Raw genomic sequence first — 16,667 nt, 5'->3', positions numbered from 1 at the left:
CGAGCTACATGAATAAAGGATATTATGATATGAGCGAAGGAGTGTTCTAAAGAAACTAGAGAAGCTCCCCATGATTTGTGCACACATAAGAATTTTTGTATTTGGATACAAAGTGCATAAAATAGGATCACAGCTCCCCCAAAATCAATAGAAACTTACAACAAGTGCAAGTGAGCATATAGGAAACTAAGCCTAGTACATGTAACAAACACATGGTTGAGCAACAAGTAAGAGAGGCAACTTAAGAGTGGGCTCAACCAAAAAGATGTGTGTGAGTCAAGGCAATGCACTTGAGAAGACTAATGTACGGATGGGCATTAAGCATCAATAAAGTCTTGAAAGAATGAGGCACACGGTGCAAGGCCTATCATTCCCACACACAACTAGCAAATGGGTTCACAAGCTTACTAATACACATATAGAGAACCTATGCTTGTGACAACTCGCGGTGAAGATAGAAGATGAAAGGCGCATCAAGACGAGGGATGACAATTAAGATGGCAAAAACCTCGTAAAGATAAGCATGAGGAAAATAATCTTCACCACACACGAGCGCATCAAGATGCAACGATAGAAGACACGCACTCAAGGCAAAAGCTTTCACGAAGCCACCAAAGAAATAACATAAGAAAGACAAGGTGGACGTGATAGAAAGGATATCATCTAGATATGCAACTTCTCTCAAGTGTATAAGATTCTATGTAGACGAAATCATGATGATATATATATCTACAAAGAAGGATGTACACCCGAAATAGTTACAACACGAAGGAACAAGATATCCAAAAGGAAGTCATACATATACCAATAAGATATTTGCTTGAGAGCATAGCACATGGCTAGATATGGTCTTATTATATATAAATGAATTCCTACCACACGAACATCAAAGACATCACAACTAGCAACAAGACATCATTGTTGGGATGCTTTGAGAAAGGAAACAAGTATCACAAGAAAGAATGGATAACATGCCATGATACAACCTACACAAGGTTGATGCAAGAAATGTGTGCATGAAGTATATGAAGATACTTGTTACCGAGATAACATTGGAAGGATGTAGTAGATACCAATTGAAGGTACAAAGTAGTTCATTGATCATCCTAGCTTGACTCCAATAAGCACATGGTGACAACACCTTCCTTGTGAGTGAGCCGAGCATCCAATGCATCTCCACTTGTTCCTAGAACAACAACACAAACAAAATGGTACCCAAACTCATTGGGACCAAAGAGTTAGAGAACCAACAACACATAGGACAAACTCCACATAAATATGTGCATATAGATATGAAAATGAATTTCATGCAGATCTCATCCAATTTGAGACTTGGTGGAGTTCCCCCTATATATTGGGTCAAAGAAAGAAAACATGCCAAAGAAACTACAAGAAGTAAATATGCATGCTCAAGACTTTCAAGAACCAAGACCAAAAGACAAAGAAATACCAAGCGAAGAAAAGATACCAAATGAATAAATCATCACTTGGAGGATATCCATAAAAGATACATCAAGGAATGAGATATCCATTGATACACTCAAAAAGAAAGATGTCAAACTCCCAAAAGAGAGAATGGTTCCAAACAAACCAAGCCCTCTACAAAGTTTCATGATGGCACAAAGCACCAAAAAGAAACGGCTTGCCTTCCACAAACACACACTTGATAAGGATCACAAGATGAGTATTTTATAGAGAATAGGATAGCTCCCCCAAGACTAGTGCATTATAGAGAATTTGCATTTGAATACAAAATGCACGAGGTGGGATCACCACTTTCACTATATCTAGAAAACACTAGACAAGGTCAAGAAATTAACAAGATCCACAAGTGGTATGGAATACAATGGGAGTTGACACAACCCTAGGCAAGAGATAAAGCAAATAAAAGCAAAGGCCAATGTAAAGATGATCAATAATTTCTACCACACATAAGTGAGTACCAATTGTCAAAAGACAAGAAGTATTTGGGAATAATTCCCGGTGGTAGATAACAAGGATATCCGACATCATCTTCACACCAAACAAAAAGCAAATTGCAACTTGTAGAGCTAACATGCCACCTAGGAACAAGATAATTTACAATATCAATTCTAGGTGACAATATCTCAAAAGTACACATTTTCTAGGCTAGTAATATACACATAGCATATCACTCCCCCATAATGTGATACCAATTAAATATAAACAAGAGGCAAAATAACGAACCAACACGAGATAATTAATGGACAATTTAGAATTTGAATTTCTCATGAGAAGACATACCACATAGTGACTAGATAATCTTGAAATATCAATACTAGATGGTATTACTCATGTACACACATATATAGGATTGTGAGGTGCACAAAGCACATCACTCTCCCATAATGGGATATTCCATTAATCTCTCACAAGAGCCAACTAAGAAAAGAACAAGATGCAAAAGGCTCAACGCATGACACACACGTACATGATGTGCAAACCAACACACACATACTTGATTGCTCAAGATAATCAAGTTGGAAGCACAACATATACAAACACATGCAAGGAACAAAACCAAAACATGCAAGGGGGCAAGTAACTTTCAATGTAAGCAATTGAGGTACAAGTTACCGCAAGGAGGCACATTGGATATAAGATATAATCTTGATGATTCAATTGACTTGGCTTGAGACAATAAGAATGATGAAGTACCCTTAATTCTTCATAATGTAGCCAAGTCTCCAATGACCTCCAACATCACCTATTGATCAAGTTTGAGCTTGTTGGTCCCCAACCAAGTTGGGTCCTAAGAGGTTAGTCACAATAGGCTTGGCTACCCAAATGGTTCTTTGCTTCAAACCACTTTGAGTACCAACAAACTTGGCAACCACATTGCCAACCTTATCCTTCCCAAGAGAATAGACTTCAGCAATAATAATTGGGTTGGATAAGTTACCACTAGTGCATGAAGAGGCGAGGTGACCTTTCTCGCAACATAGGTAGCAACGTCTACTCCTCACTTTCTTCTCACTTGATTTCTCAACTTGAGAAGCATAAGCTTGAGTCTTCTTGAGAAGAGGCCTTTCTTCAACTTGAGGTTTAGCATGAGAATGAACTTGTGGCCTCTTCCCTTGTTGCTTGTCATTAACGGACTTCTTCTTCAATGGGCAAGATCTAACATGATGCCCTTCAATTTTGCACTTGAAGCAAATAATCTTGGCTGAATTCTTGACTTGTTCTTGGCCCTTCTTCTTGATCATGTTGGACTTCTTCTTATTGGAGTTGAATCCAAGTCCACCTTTGTCATTGGGGGATTTTTGCACACTCAAGATATTGTTGAGTGTGGATTTCCCTTCATGACTCTTTTCCAAGTCTTTCTTCAAAGAAGTGACTTGGGCCTTGAGCTCTTTGATTTCCTCTACATGGTTAGTCTCAACACAAGTACTAGAGGAAGTATAAGCTTCATCGTTAGAACAACACGGCAAGGAAAGCAATTCATCACAAGATGTACCAACATTGTGAGTAGATGAATTACAAGGACTAGCACATGGAAATATAGCATTTTGACTAGAAGTAGTGCTAGTATCCACATGAGGCTCACTAGATGTTACCTTAGCAAGCATGGCCTCATGAGCTATCTTTAGCACATTATGGGATACTGGAAGATCATCATGAGAGCTTGTGAGGTTTACATGATTTTCTTCCAACATCCCATAATTGCTAGATAGCAACTCAAGTTGAGCCCTTAGCTCAACATTCTCCTTTAATATGGATGCTTCACAAGAGATAGAGTTAGTAGCACAAGCATCATCATTAGCAACAAGAGGAGAAGACAACTTGGCAAGCTCTTTTGAATAAGAAGCTTTAAGTTGAGCATGAGACTTGGTGAGTTTGATGAGCTCACCCTTGATGACCCTTGAGCCATTTTCGAGGTGATCAAAATCCTCAAGGAGTCTAGCATGAGCAACTTCAAGCTTAGCATTTTTAGTTTTGAAATCATTGGCCACCTCGAGTGCTCTATCATGAGATTCCTTTATTCTAGATAATTCTAGAGCAAAGGTCTCCTCAAGAGATTCGGATGTGGTTTGTTCATGTTTAAGAGCTTGAGATAGCTCCGCGATCTCATTTGCGTAATCACGCTCATGAGCTTCCATTTTCTCAATGGTGACCTCATGCTCCTCTAGATGAGATTCCAACTCCTCAATGTATTTCTTGCCTTCAATGGCAAGAGACATGATTTCCATGAAGTTGGAACAAGCAAGTTTATTTTTGTGAAGAGCTTTAAAAATCATTTCCCCCTTAGTTTTTAAGGAGGCAACATTATCATTCTCTTCATCATAATCAACATCATCATCACTCTTGCCATCATCATCACTCTTGCCATCTTCTTGCTACCTCTTGAGCACTACGTTGGATTTCCTTGAAGAGGAAAGGATGATGCAGCAAAGTAGCATAAGTATTTCCCTCAGTTTTTGAGAACCAAGGTATCAATCCAGTAGGAGGCTACGCGTGAGTCCATCGTACCTGCACAAAACAAATAACTCCTCGCAACCAACGCGATAAGGGGTTGTCTATCCCGTCACGGTCACTTACAAGAGTGAGATCTGATAGATATGATAGGATATTTTTTTGGTATTTTTGTGATAAAGATGCAAATTAAAATAAAATCAAAGTAAAAAGCAAAGGAAATAACTAAGTATTGGAAGATTAATACGATGAAGATAGACCCGGGGGCCATAGGTTTCACTAGTGGCTTCTCTCAAGAGCATAAGTATTTTACGGCGGGTGAACGAATTACTGTTGAGCAATTGACAAAATTGAGGATAGTTATGAGAATATCTAGGTATGATCATGTATATAGGCATCACGTCCGAGACAAGTAGACCGACTCCTACCTGCATCTACTACTATTACTCCACTCATCGACCGCTATCCAGCATGCATCTAGAGTATTAAGTTCATGAAAACAGAGTAACGCCTTAAGCAAGATGACATGATGTAGAGGGATAAATTCATGCAATATGATAAAAAACATCTTGTTATCCTCGATGGAAACAATACAATATGTGCCTTGCTGCCCCTACTGTCACTGGGAAAGGACACCTCAAGATTGAACCCAAAGCTAAGCACTTCTCCCATTGCAAGAAAGATCAATCTAGTAGGCCAAACCAAACTGATAATTCGAAGAGACTTGCAAAGATAACCAATCATACATAAAAGAATTCAGAGAAGATTCAAATATTGTTCATAGATAATCTTGATCATAAACCCACAATTCATCGGTCTCAACAAACACACCGCAAAAATAAGATTACATCGAATAGATCTCCATAAGAGAGGGGGAGAACATTGTATTGAGATCCAAAAAGAGAGAAGAAGCCATCTAGCTAATAACTATGGACCCGAAGGTCTGAGGTAAACTACTCACACTTCATCGGAGAGGCTATGGTGTTGATGTAGAAGCCCTCCGTGATGGATGCCCCCTCCGGCGGAGCTCTAGAACAGGCCCCAAGATGGGATCTCGTGGATACAGAAGGTTGCGGCAGTGGAATTAGCTTTTTGGCTCCGTATCTGATTGTTTGGGGGTACGTAGGTATATATAGGAGGAAGGAGTACGTCGGTGGAGCAATAGGGGGCCCACGAGGGTGGAGGGCGCGCCTGGGGGGTAGGTGCGCCCCCTACCTCGTGGCTTCCTCCTTTATTTCTTGACGTAGGGTCCAAGTCTCCTGGATCATGTTCGTTCCAAAAATCACGTTCCCGAAGGTTTCATTCCGTTTGGACTCCGTTTGATATTCCTTTTCTGTGAAACACTAAAATAGGCAAAAAACAACAATTCTGGGCTGGGCCTCCAGTTAATAGGTTAGTCCCAAAAATAATATAAAAGTGGATAATAAAGCCCAATAATGTCCAAAACTTTGTATTGCACAACGAATTCATCATTATAAGTATTCTTTTGACAAAACTTTGTGAGCCTAAACTCAAGAGAATATCCTAGTTCATTATTTCGAATGGCCAAATCATCATTAAGTTCGGAAATTCTATCAACTAAAACATTGGTAGGAACCCTTTTTCTAAGATTTTGATTGAAAGCAACATAGTCTAGGGATTGAAAACGCGTTATTTCTTCTTGATCAAAAAGGATAGCCTCTATGGGAGGACGACATGCATCCACCCTATAATGCGCAAAGATTTCTTTGGCCTCTTTTATTATGAATATGAACTCATGAGCCAAAAAGATCGCAGCGGCACGCTTAACAGAAGAATGCTCAATATTAGAAAATTCTAGGAAAATCCTTTGTATGCAAGGGTGCATGTGCATGAATTGTCTTTCAAGTTCAACTACAAGCATGGCAATAGCGTCCGCAAGACTACTTGTTCTATGAAGGATAGAACTACCCATAGAAGGCAAAGCACCGGCACAAGTAAAGAAATCTTGGATAACTCCTTTTCCAATAATATTACCACTACCAATACGGAATTTGTTTTGTATGTAAGATAGGGGGTTCTTCAGCAGGAGCGTCAGATTTCATGATATTATTATTGTCCATATCGACAATAATTTCCCCAATTTCATACATGACGGCAGAAAGTGCAAAAGGCAAAAAGAGGCAAATAGAGAAAGAGAGGGAGGATAGAGAGAGAGAGGGCGAATAAAACGGCAAGGGTGAAGTGGTGGAGAGGAAAACGAGAGGCAAATGGCAAATAATGTAATGCGGGAGATAAGGGTTGTGATGGGTACTTGGTATGTCGACTTTTGCGTAGACTCCCCGGCAACGGCGCCAGAAATCTTCTTGCTACCTCTTGAGCACTGCGTTGGATTTCCGTGAAGAGGAAAGGATGATGCAGCAAAGTAGCGTAAGTATTTCCCTCGGTTTTTGAGAACCAAGGTATCAATCCAATAGGAGGCTACGCCCGAGTCCCTCGTACCTGCACAAAACAAATAACTCCTCGCAACCAACGTGATAAGGGGTTGTGAATCCCTTCACGGTCACTTACGAGAGTGAGATCTGATAGATATGATAGGATAATATTTTTGGTATTTTTGTGATAAAGATGCAAAGTAAAATAAAATCAAAGTAAAAAGCAAAGGAAACAACTAAGTATTGGAAGATTAATATGATGAAGGTAGACCCGGGGGCCATAGGTTTCACTAGTGGCTTCTCTCAAGAGCATACGTATTTTACGGCGGGTGAACGAATTACTGTTGAGCAATTGACAGAATTGAGGATAGTTATGAAAATATCTAGGTATGATCATGTATATAGGCATCACATCCGAGACAAGTAGACCGACTCCTACCTGCATCTACTACTATTACTCCACTCATCGACCGCTATCCAGCATGCATCTAGAGTATTAAGTTCATGAAAACAGAGTAACGCCTTAAGCAAGATGACATGATGTAGAGGGATAAATTCATGCAATATGATAAAAAACCCATCTTGTATCCTCGATGGAAACAATACAATACGTGCCTTGCTGCCCCTACTGTCACTGGGAAAGGACACCGCAAGATTGAACCCAAAGCTAAGCACTTCTCCCATTGCAAGAAAGATCAATCTAGTAGGACAAACCAAACTGATAATTCGAAGAGACTTGCAAAGATAACCAATCATACATAAAAAATTCATAGAAGATTCAAATATTGTTCATAGATAATCTTGATCATAAACCCACAATTCATCGGTCTCAGCAAACACACCGCACAAAGAAGATTACATCGAATAGATCTCCACAAGAGAGGGGGAGAACATTGTATTGATATCCAAAAAGAGAGAAGAAGCCATCAGCTAATAACTATGGACCCTAAGGTCTGAGGTAAACTACTCACACTTCATCGAAGAGGCTATGGTGTTGATGTAGAAGCCCTCCGTGATGGATGCCCCCTCCGGCGGAGCTCCGGAACAGGCCCCAAGATGGGATCTCGTGGATACAGAAGGTTGCGGCGGTGGAATTAGGTTTTTGGCTCCGTATATGATCGTTTGGGGGTACATAGGTATATATAGGAGGAAGGAGTACGTCGGTGGAGCAAAAGGGGGCCCACGAGGGTGGAGGGCGTGCCTGGGGGGGAGGGTAGGCGCGCCCCTACCTCGTGGCTTCCTCCTTTATTTCTTGACATAGGGTCCAAGTCTCCTGGATCATGTTCGTTCCAAAAATCACGTTCCCGAAGGTTTCATTCCGTTTGGACTCCGTTTGATATTCCTTTTCTGTGAAACTCTGAAATAGGCAAAAAACATCAATTCTGGGCTGGGCCTCCGATTAATAGGTTAGTCCCAAAAATAATATAAAATTGGATAATAAAGCCCAATAATGTCCAAAACAGTAGATAATATAGCATGGAGCAATCAAAAATTATAGATACGTTGGAGACGTATCAGGTATCCTCCTCTGAATGTTCGAGTGGCTTGACTTGGTACATGTTCATGCATGTAGTTGGATCAAAACGAACATAGCCTCTACAATGTTTATGTTCATGGTGTTCATATCCTACTCATGCTAGTGTCCAATGTTACTTATGCATAATGCCTGGTCATGATCGTTGTTGCTCTCTAGCTGGCCACTTCCAATCTTAAAATTACTAGCCTTCGCCTGTACTAAGTGGGGATTCTGCTTGTACATCAAAAACCTTGAACCCAAAGTTATTCCAGATGAGTCCACTATACCTACCTATATACGGTATTACCCTACCGTCCTAAGTAAATTTGCATATGCCACCTCTAAAAACTTCTAAAAAAATTATCCGTTCTGTGTGCCTAGATCGTTCATGGAACGACATGAGGTGGTCGATGTCTTCCGTGCTAAGCATGTTATCCTCAGGTTGAGTGTTTATTCACTCGCCATCACACGAGGAAATGGGCGGTAATAGGGATTCCCAGTTCCAAACTGCAAAATACAAAAAGAGTTCATCTCTTACATAATCAAACAAAAACTCCCAATGGAGTCAGAACCTTTACTTTCCGCTTGGGAACCGCCACTAGTTAGCTTAGCATGGAAGATGTTGATAACGGATGGTCGTGAAGTGAATAAGAAGGGTGCATGTCTCAAAATATCATTTATCTCTGTTTTAAAAACTGAGCTCTGGCACCTCTACAAATCACTGCTTCCCTCTGCGAAGGGACTTTCTATTTACTTTTATGTTGTGTCACCACCTTCTAAAAACAAGCGCCAAAAACTGAGTAGAGCACAACAGCCATGATTTATGCATTGTGTATAGCTAATGTTGGGTGCATCATGACTGGATCTTTTCTATCATGAATTACAATGTTTAGTCGCTGCTTGAACTTCGGAGGTGCTCTGCATTTATGTTTTGCGGTCTCAGAAAGGGCTAGCGAGATACCATTGTTGTCATATTATATCATGATTGTTTTGATAATGTGTTACTGTTTGAGATATCTTATTATTGCTCGCTAGCTGATTATGTCATTGATATGAATCATTATAATCTTTAAGAGTTATTGTTGACATGGTTAGTTATAATGTTGGCTAAAAACCTGGGTGCTGTTTAAGCTTATTTATGCAAACAAGAGCAAAAGAGTTCGTAAAAGTTTGTCTTTCTCACTTTCAGTTTATCAACTGAATTGCTTGAGGACAAGCGAAGGTTTAAGCTTGGGGGATTTGATACGTCTCCAACGTATCTACTTTTTCTCATGCTTTTCCTCTTGTTTTGGACTCTAATTTGCATGATTTGAATGAAACTAACCTCGGACTGATGCTGTTTTCAGCAGAACTACCATGGTGTTGTTTTTGTGCAGAAATAAAAGTTCTCGGAATGGAACAAAACTTTTTGAGGATTTTTTATACCAACAATAAGAATTTCTAGAGCCAAGATCCACCAGAGAGGGGCCCTTGGGTGGGCACAACCTACTAGGGCGCGCCCCCCTCTCCTGGCGTGCCAACCCACCTGGTGGCCCCGTTGACGACCCTCCTGATACTACAAATTCACATTATTCCAGAAAAAAATCAGGGAGAAAGAATTATCACGATCCACGAGACAGAGCCGCCGCCAAGCCCTGTTCTTGCACGGGAGGGCAGATCTGGAGTACGTTTGGGGCTCTGGAGAGGGGGATCTTCGATCTTCGCCATCACCAATCTATCTCCATCACCAATTCCATGATGCTCCCCACCAGGAGTGAGTAATTCCTTCATAGGCTCGCTGGTCGGCGAGGAGTTGGATGAGATTCATCATGTAATCGAGTTAGTTTTGTTAGGGCCTAATCCCTAGTATCCACTATGTTCTTAGATTGATGTTGCTATGACTTTGCCATGCTTAATGCTTGTCACTTTGGGCCCGGGTGCCTTGATTTCAGATCCGAACCATTTATGAATTCATCATTATATCCATGTTTTAGATCTGATCTTGCAAGTTATAGTCACCTACTATGGTTATGATCCGGCAACCCTGGAGTAACAACAACCGAGCCCACTCCCGATGATGACCGTAGTTTGAGGAGTTCATGTATTCACTATGTGTTAATGCTTTGTTCCGGTTTTCTATTAAAAGGAGGCCTTAATATCCCTTAGTTTCCAATATGGATCCCGCTGCCACGGGAGGGTAGGACAAAAGATGTCATGCAAGTTCTTTTAATAAAGCATGTATGACTATTTATGGAATACATGCCTACATTATATCGATGAACTGGAGCTAGTGCCGTATCACCCTAGGTTATATCTGTCTCATGATGAATATCATCCAACAAGTCACCGATCCAATGCCTACAAATGTATCCTTATTGTTTCTGCTAAGTTACTACTGCTATCATCACTGTTACACTTGCTACAAATTACTGCTATCACTGTTACTGTTACCGTTGCTACTATCACTACTATCAACACTATCAAACTACTTTGCTACTGATCATATTGTCGCAGATAATTAATCTCCAGGTGTGGTTGAATTGACAACTCAGCTGCTAATACCTTCAAATATTCTTTGGCTCCCCTTGTGTCGAACCTATAAATTTGGGTTGAATACTCTACCCTCGAAAACTGTTGCGATCCCCTATACTTGTGGGTTATCGCCCATTAACTTTCCCGGGGGGTTCCGGTAACCACTCGGTACTCCGAAAAATCCCTGAACCTCTTCGGAACCATTCCGGTGTCTGTATATAACCTTCCAATATATGAATCTTTACATCTCGACCATTTCGAGACTCCTCGTCATGTCCGTGATCTCATCCGGGACTCCAAACAAACTTTGGTCACCAAAATACATAACTCATAATACAAATCGTCATCGAACATTAAGCGTGCGGACCCTAAGGGTTCAAGAACTATGTAGACATGACCAAGACACATCTCCGGTCAATAACCAATAGCGAACCTGGATGCTCATATTGGTTCCTACATATTCTATGAAGATCTTTATCGGTCAAACCGCATAACAACATACATCATTCCCTTTGTCATCGGTATGTTACTTGCCCGAGATTCGATCATCGGTATCATCATACCTAGTTCAATCTTGTTGCTGGCGAGTCTCTTTACTCGTTCCGTCATGCATTATCCCGCAACTAACTCATTAGTCACATTGCTTGCAAGGCTTATAGTGATGTGCATTACCAAGAGGGCCCAAAGATACCTCTCCGATACACGGAGTGACAAATCCTAATCTCGATCTATGCCAACCCAACAAACACCTTCAGAGACACCTGTAGAGCATATTTATAATCACCCAGTTATGTTGTGACATTTGATATCACACAAGGTGTTCCTCCGGTACTCAGGAGTTGCATAATCTCATAGTCAGAGGAATATCTATAAGTTATGAAGAAAGCCATAGCAATAAAACTAAACGATCATAATGCTAAGCTAACGGATGGGTCTTGTCCATCACATCATTCTCTAATGATGTGATCCCGTTCATCAAATGACAACACATGTCTATGGTTAGGAAACTTAACCATCTTTGATTAACGAGCTAGTTAAGTAGAGGCATACTAGGGACACTCTGTTTGTCTATGTATTCACACATGTACTAAGTTTCCGGTTAATACAATTCTAGCATGAATAATAAACATTTATCATGATATAAGGAAATATAAATAACAACTTTATTATTGCCTCTAGGGCATATTTCCTTCAGAGACCACCCTGGTTGAGCAATTTATGGATCTCCAACCACCGAACCATGTGGTATTTCTACTTATCGCCCTCGCTGGCCTAGAAGAAGCACCCCTGAACTGTGGCAATCTCATGATGTAGAGTCTCACAAAGGCTGTAGAAGCTCATGATGAATAAGAGCAGGCTGGCAAGGGGAGAGTTAATGAGCACCGTCTGGGCCGCCTTCGAGAGCCACCGGCCCTGCCAGGGCTCGATGCGGTGTTGCAGCTTCTCCACCATGGGGCCCAGCTCAGCCACCATGAGCCTCGAGGCACTAATGGGGATCCCCAGATAAGTCGTGGGGAAACACCCGAGCTGGCAATTGAGCCGATCCACGACGCTTTGCCGTTCTTCAGGGGAGTATCCCAAGACCATCACCGCACTCTTCTCGAAGTTGATCCTAAGGCCAGACATCCGCTGGAAGCACAACAGGAGGAACTCCAAGTTCATGATGTCGCTCGTCGAGCCTTCCACCATGATAATGGTGTCATCAACATATTAGAGGAGGGAGATCCTGTTCCCCCCAACAAGATGCGGGACTATGCCCTTGATGTGGACCGCAGCCTTGGCTTTATCTAAGATGGCGACTGTCGGTGTCAAAACCAGCAAATCTCGAGTAGGGAGTCCCAAACTGTGCGTCTAAGGATCAAAGGTAACAGGAGGCAGGGGGCATGATGTTTACCCAGGTTCGGGCCCTCTTAATGGAGGTAATACCCTACTTCCTGCTTGATTGACTTTGATGAGTATAGGGGTTACAAGAGTTGATCTACCTCGAGATTGTAATGGCTAAACCCTAGATGTCTAGCATGTATGATTGTGATTACCTCTACGGACTAAACCCTCCGGTTTATATAGACACTGGAGGGGCCTAGGGTTGTACAGAGTCGGTTTACAGAGAAAGGAATCTTCATATCCGAGCGCCAAGCTTGCCTTCCACGCCAAGGAGAGTCCCATCCGGACACGGGGGAAGGTCCTCGATCTTGTATCTTCACGACCTATCAATTCAGCCCATGCCTCATAGCCCGGCCATCCGAGGACCCCATAATCCAGGACTCCCGTAGTAGCCCCCGAACTCGCCTTCAATGACGACATACTCTTCAGTCTCGCATTTTCGGCTTTGAAAGGTGGGTTCTTCATTAGAATCAGGACTGTCGATAATCTGGCGACAATCTTAACAATTTTTACAACCCCCCTAGATGGCGCTTCGACTTTTGCGCGTAGGATGAATACGAACGGTCCATGTCCTTTTTGTAAATACATCCTTTCCACGTTCGGATGACATCTATATAAGGTGATATAGACCTCCAAATGACATCCCCCATCACGCAGAAAGGAAATCGTCAAATCCAGCATACAGAAAGCTGAAAGGTGGCATATTCAGTATGCTTTGTAACCTTACTTCCATACAGTCCCCTAATGGGAAGTTTAACAAGTTAATTTCTGTAGGTGTGCTGACTGGGCGGCCCGAAGGAGAGATGTCCGGATTTCAAGGCGATCTGCTACAAGAGCTGTCCAAAGTGCATGAGCGAGCCCGGAAGGCAATGAGGAACATTGCTAAAGCTTTATGGCCGGCCGATTCTCCTCCAGGAAGTATGAAGGAACTCGTGCATTTATTCAAGGGAGCTCGTCGCTGCTTTGCACTATGGATTCCAAGAAGGCGCATGAGAGGCTTGGGCCATGGTGAAAACACGGTACACCGGAATTGATCCGAATCATATGGCCCGGGTCGGGCCTCGGGGACCAGATGGACAGGAAATTCCTGTTAGCTTAGTATATGAGCAAGTAAGGATAGCCGCCAAGTTTTCACAATAGGATTGTAAGCTAGACAACTTATTAGATGGTCTAGAGGAAGAGGAAGTTTTCGAGTCCAAGTAGTAATGTACTTTTATCGACAAACGTATCTCCATCCGAATTATAAAACAATTGTCATGGCAGACCTTCCGCTTTAACCTTCAAAATCCTAAGTTTGGAGTGTTTCCGAATACTGTATCGATGGTAAACACCAAAGTATGTTCAGAAACCAGGCAGTCCGGTCATAGTTGCTTGAACAGACAAGTTGTATTCGGGGAGTTATGTTATATTACATTTGATCGTAAGAAACATCTTCCAGAGAGAATAGTTCCGTTAAGGGTTCCTCTCCCTAGGCCAGCATGCGTTGTTGTGCATGCATGAGCTGTGATGCTAAAAATCACAGTACACGTTGTATTTTGGGGGCTTGTATTGCAACGAGGGCAGTTCATCTTTTGTCCATCGACCTATTATTCCCTTAAGAACGCTAGCTTTCGGCTTCACCCATCTGAGGTACACGTCCAGATAACCTGGCTGTAACAATCACAGAGGTGCTCCCTTTATGCCCTAGCTGAACAAGCGGGAACGTAGGGCATAAGCACGTGAGCCAGGCAACCCAGCTTGGCAAAAACTTAAGTCATAAAGGTGCATATAATGGTGGAGAAAAGACATATATGAGAAGACGACACATATATACGGTGAGCTTGATGCTCGATAAATAATAAGCTTCTGAGGCTAGAAGCCCCCAGGTATTGGGGTGATGTACATTTAAGGATGTATACCCCTTAAGTGTGCGGTTTATCCGAATACAGGCTAGAAGTCGTATAAAAATGAAAATAAGAAAGAGAAAAAAATGTAACGAACAATGAGTCCAGGCTTAGGCGTAGAATCTTCGGAGTCTGGCAGCGCTCTATGTGTTCGGCTCTAGGCGATTGTCCGATGCATTGCGAAGGCGTTAGGCTCCTCCAGTGAGAAGTTCATCTATAATGAAGGGACACTCCCATTTGGGCTTGAGCTTGTCCTTTTTCTTCTCTGGTAGGCGTAGAACGAGTTCACCGACATTATAAGTCTTAGCCCGCACTTCTCTGCTTTGGTATCTTCGAGCTTGTTGTTGATAGAATGTTTATCGAGCTTTTGCGACATCGCGCTCCTCCTCCAGGCCATCTAAGTAATCTTGACAATCGAGCTCGGCCTCTCTCTCTTCGTACATGCGTACTCGAGGTGAGTCGTGAATAATATCGTAGTGCAAGACGGCCTCTGTGCCGTACACCATGTAAAACGGTGTGTATCTGGTCGTGCGGTTGGGCGTGGTTCACAGCCCCCAGAGTACGGAGTTGAGCTCCTCAACCCAGTGTTTATCTAACTCCTTTAAGGATCGCACTAGTATGGGTTTAATGCCGCTCATTATCAGGCCATTAGCCCGTTCGATTTGACTATTTGTTTGAGGGTGATAAACGGAGGCATAATGGAGCTTGATGCCCAGGTTAGCACACCAGGTTTTTACCTCGTCGGCTGTGAATTTAGAGCCGTTATCGGTGATGATGCTGTGTGGGACACCATAACGGTGTACGACACCGGATATGAAATCTATTACTGGTCCGGCTTCGGCCGTTTTAACTTGTTTGGCCTCTATCCACTTATTAAATTTATCTACCATGACCACCAGGTATTTTTTTCTTATGGCTTCCCCTTTAAGGGGTCCGACCATGTCAAGCCCCCAGACCGCAAAAGGCCAAGTGATGGGGATTGTTTGTAGGGCGGTAGGCGGCATATGGCTTTGATTGGCGAAAACCTGGCATCCTACACAATGTTGGACGAGGTCTTGGGCATCTGCTCCGGCCGTAGGCCAGAAAAACCGGTACGGAAGGCCTTACTTACAAGGGCCCGAGCTGCGGCATGATGGCCACCCAGACCAGCATGGATTTTGGCCAAGAGCTGTCGCCCCTCTTCTTCAGAGATACATCTTTGAAGGACTCCAGTAGTACTTTTCTTGTAGAGCTCTCCTTCATGAACCTTGTAGGCTTTCGAGCATCGAACGATACACCGAGCCTCATTCTGGTCCTCAGGGAGCTCTCGCCTATTAAGGTACGCCAGAAAGGGTTCATTCCATGGGGCGATCACTGCCATGATTACATGGGACGATGGTGTTATTTCGGTGGCCGAGCCCCCGATGATATCGGAATTTTGTCCGAAATCTGGGGGTATGATCGGCTCCGGACTGGTGTTGCTACTCTCGCCTTGCCATACCACAGATGGCTTGAAGAGCCTCTCAACAAAGGTATTGGGTGGGACGGGGTCACTCTTAGCGCCCATGTGAGCAAGGATGTCCACTGCTTGATTACTCTCTCGGGCCACCTGATGAAACTCAAGCCCCTCAAACCGAGCTGATATTTTAAGTACGGCGTTGCAGTAAGCCACCATCTTTGGATCTTTGGCATCAAATTCTCCATTTATTTGGGATATTGCAAGGTTTGAATCCCCGCGCACCTCAAGGCGTTGTATGCCCATAGAGACGACCATCCGAAGACCATGCAATAGGGCCTCATATTCGGTTGCGTTATTAGAGTATGTATACAATATTTGGAGCACATAACGGACTATGTATCCTGTGGGGGATGTCAGGACGACACCAGCCCCAAGTCCGGCTAGCATTTTAGAGCCGTCGAAGTGCATCACCCAGTTGGAATATGTGTCGTACTCTTTAGGGAGTTTGGCCTCTGTCCATTCGACGACGAAGTCAGCCAACACCTGAGATTTAATGGCTCAGCGTGGCTTATATATTATTTCAAACGGTAAGAGCTCAATGGACCATT

Source organism: Triticum urartu, chromosome 2, assembly GCF_003073215.2.
Source record: "Triticum urartu cultivar G1812 chromosome 2, Tu2.1, whole genome shotgun sequence".
In the NCBI taxonomy this organism is placed as follows: domain Eukaryota; kingdom Viridiplantae; phylum Streptophyta; class Magnoliopsida; order Poales; family Poaceae; genus Triticum; species Triticum urartu.
This window is presented reverse-complemented; position numbering follows the sequence as displayed.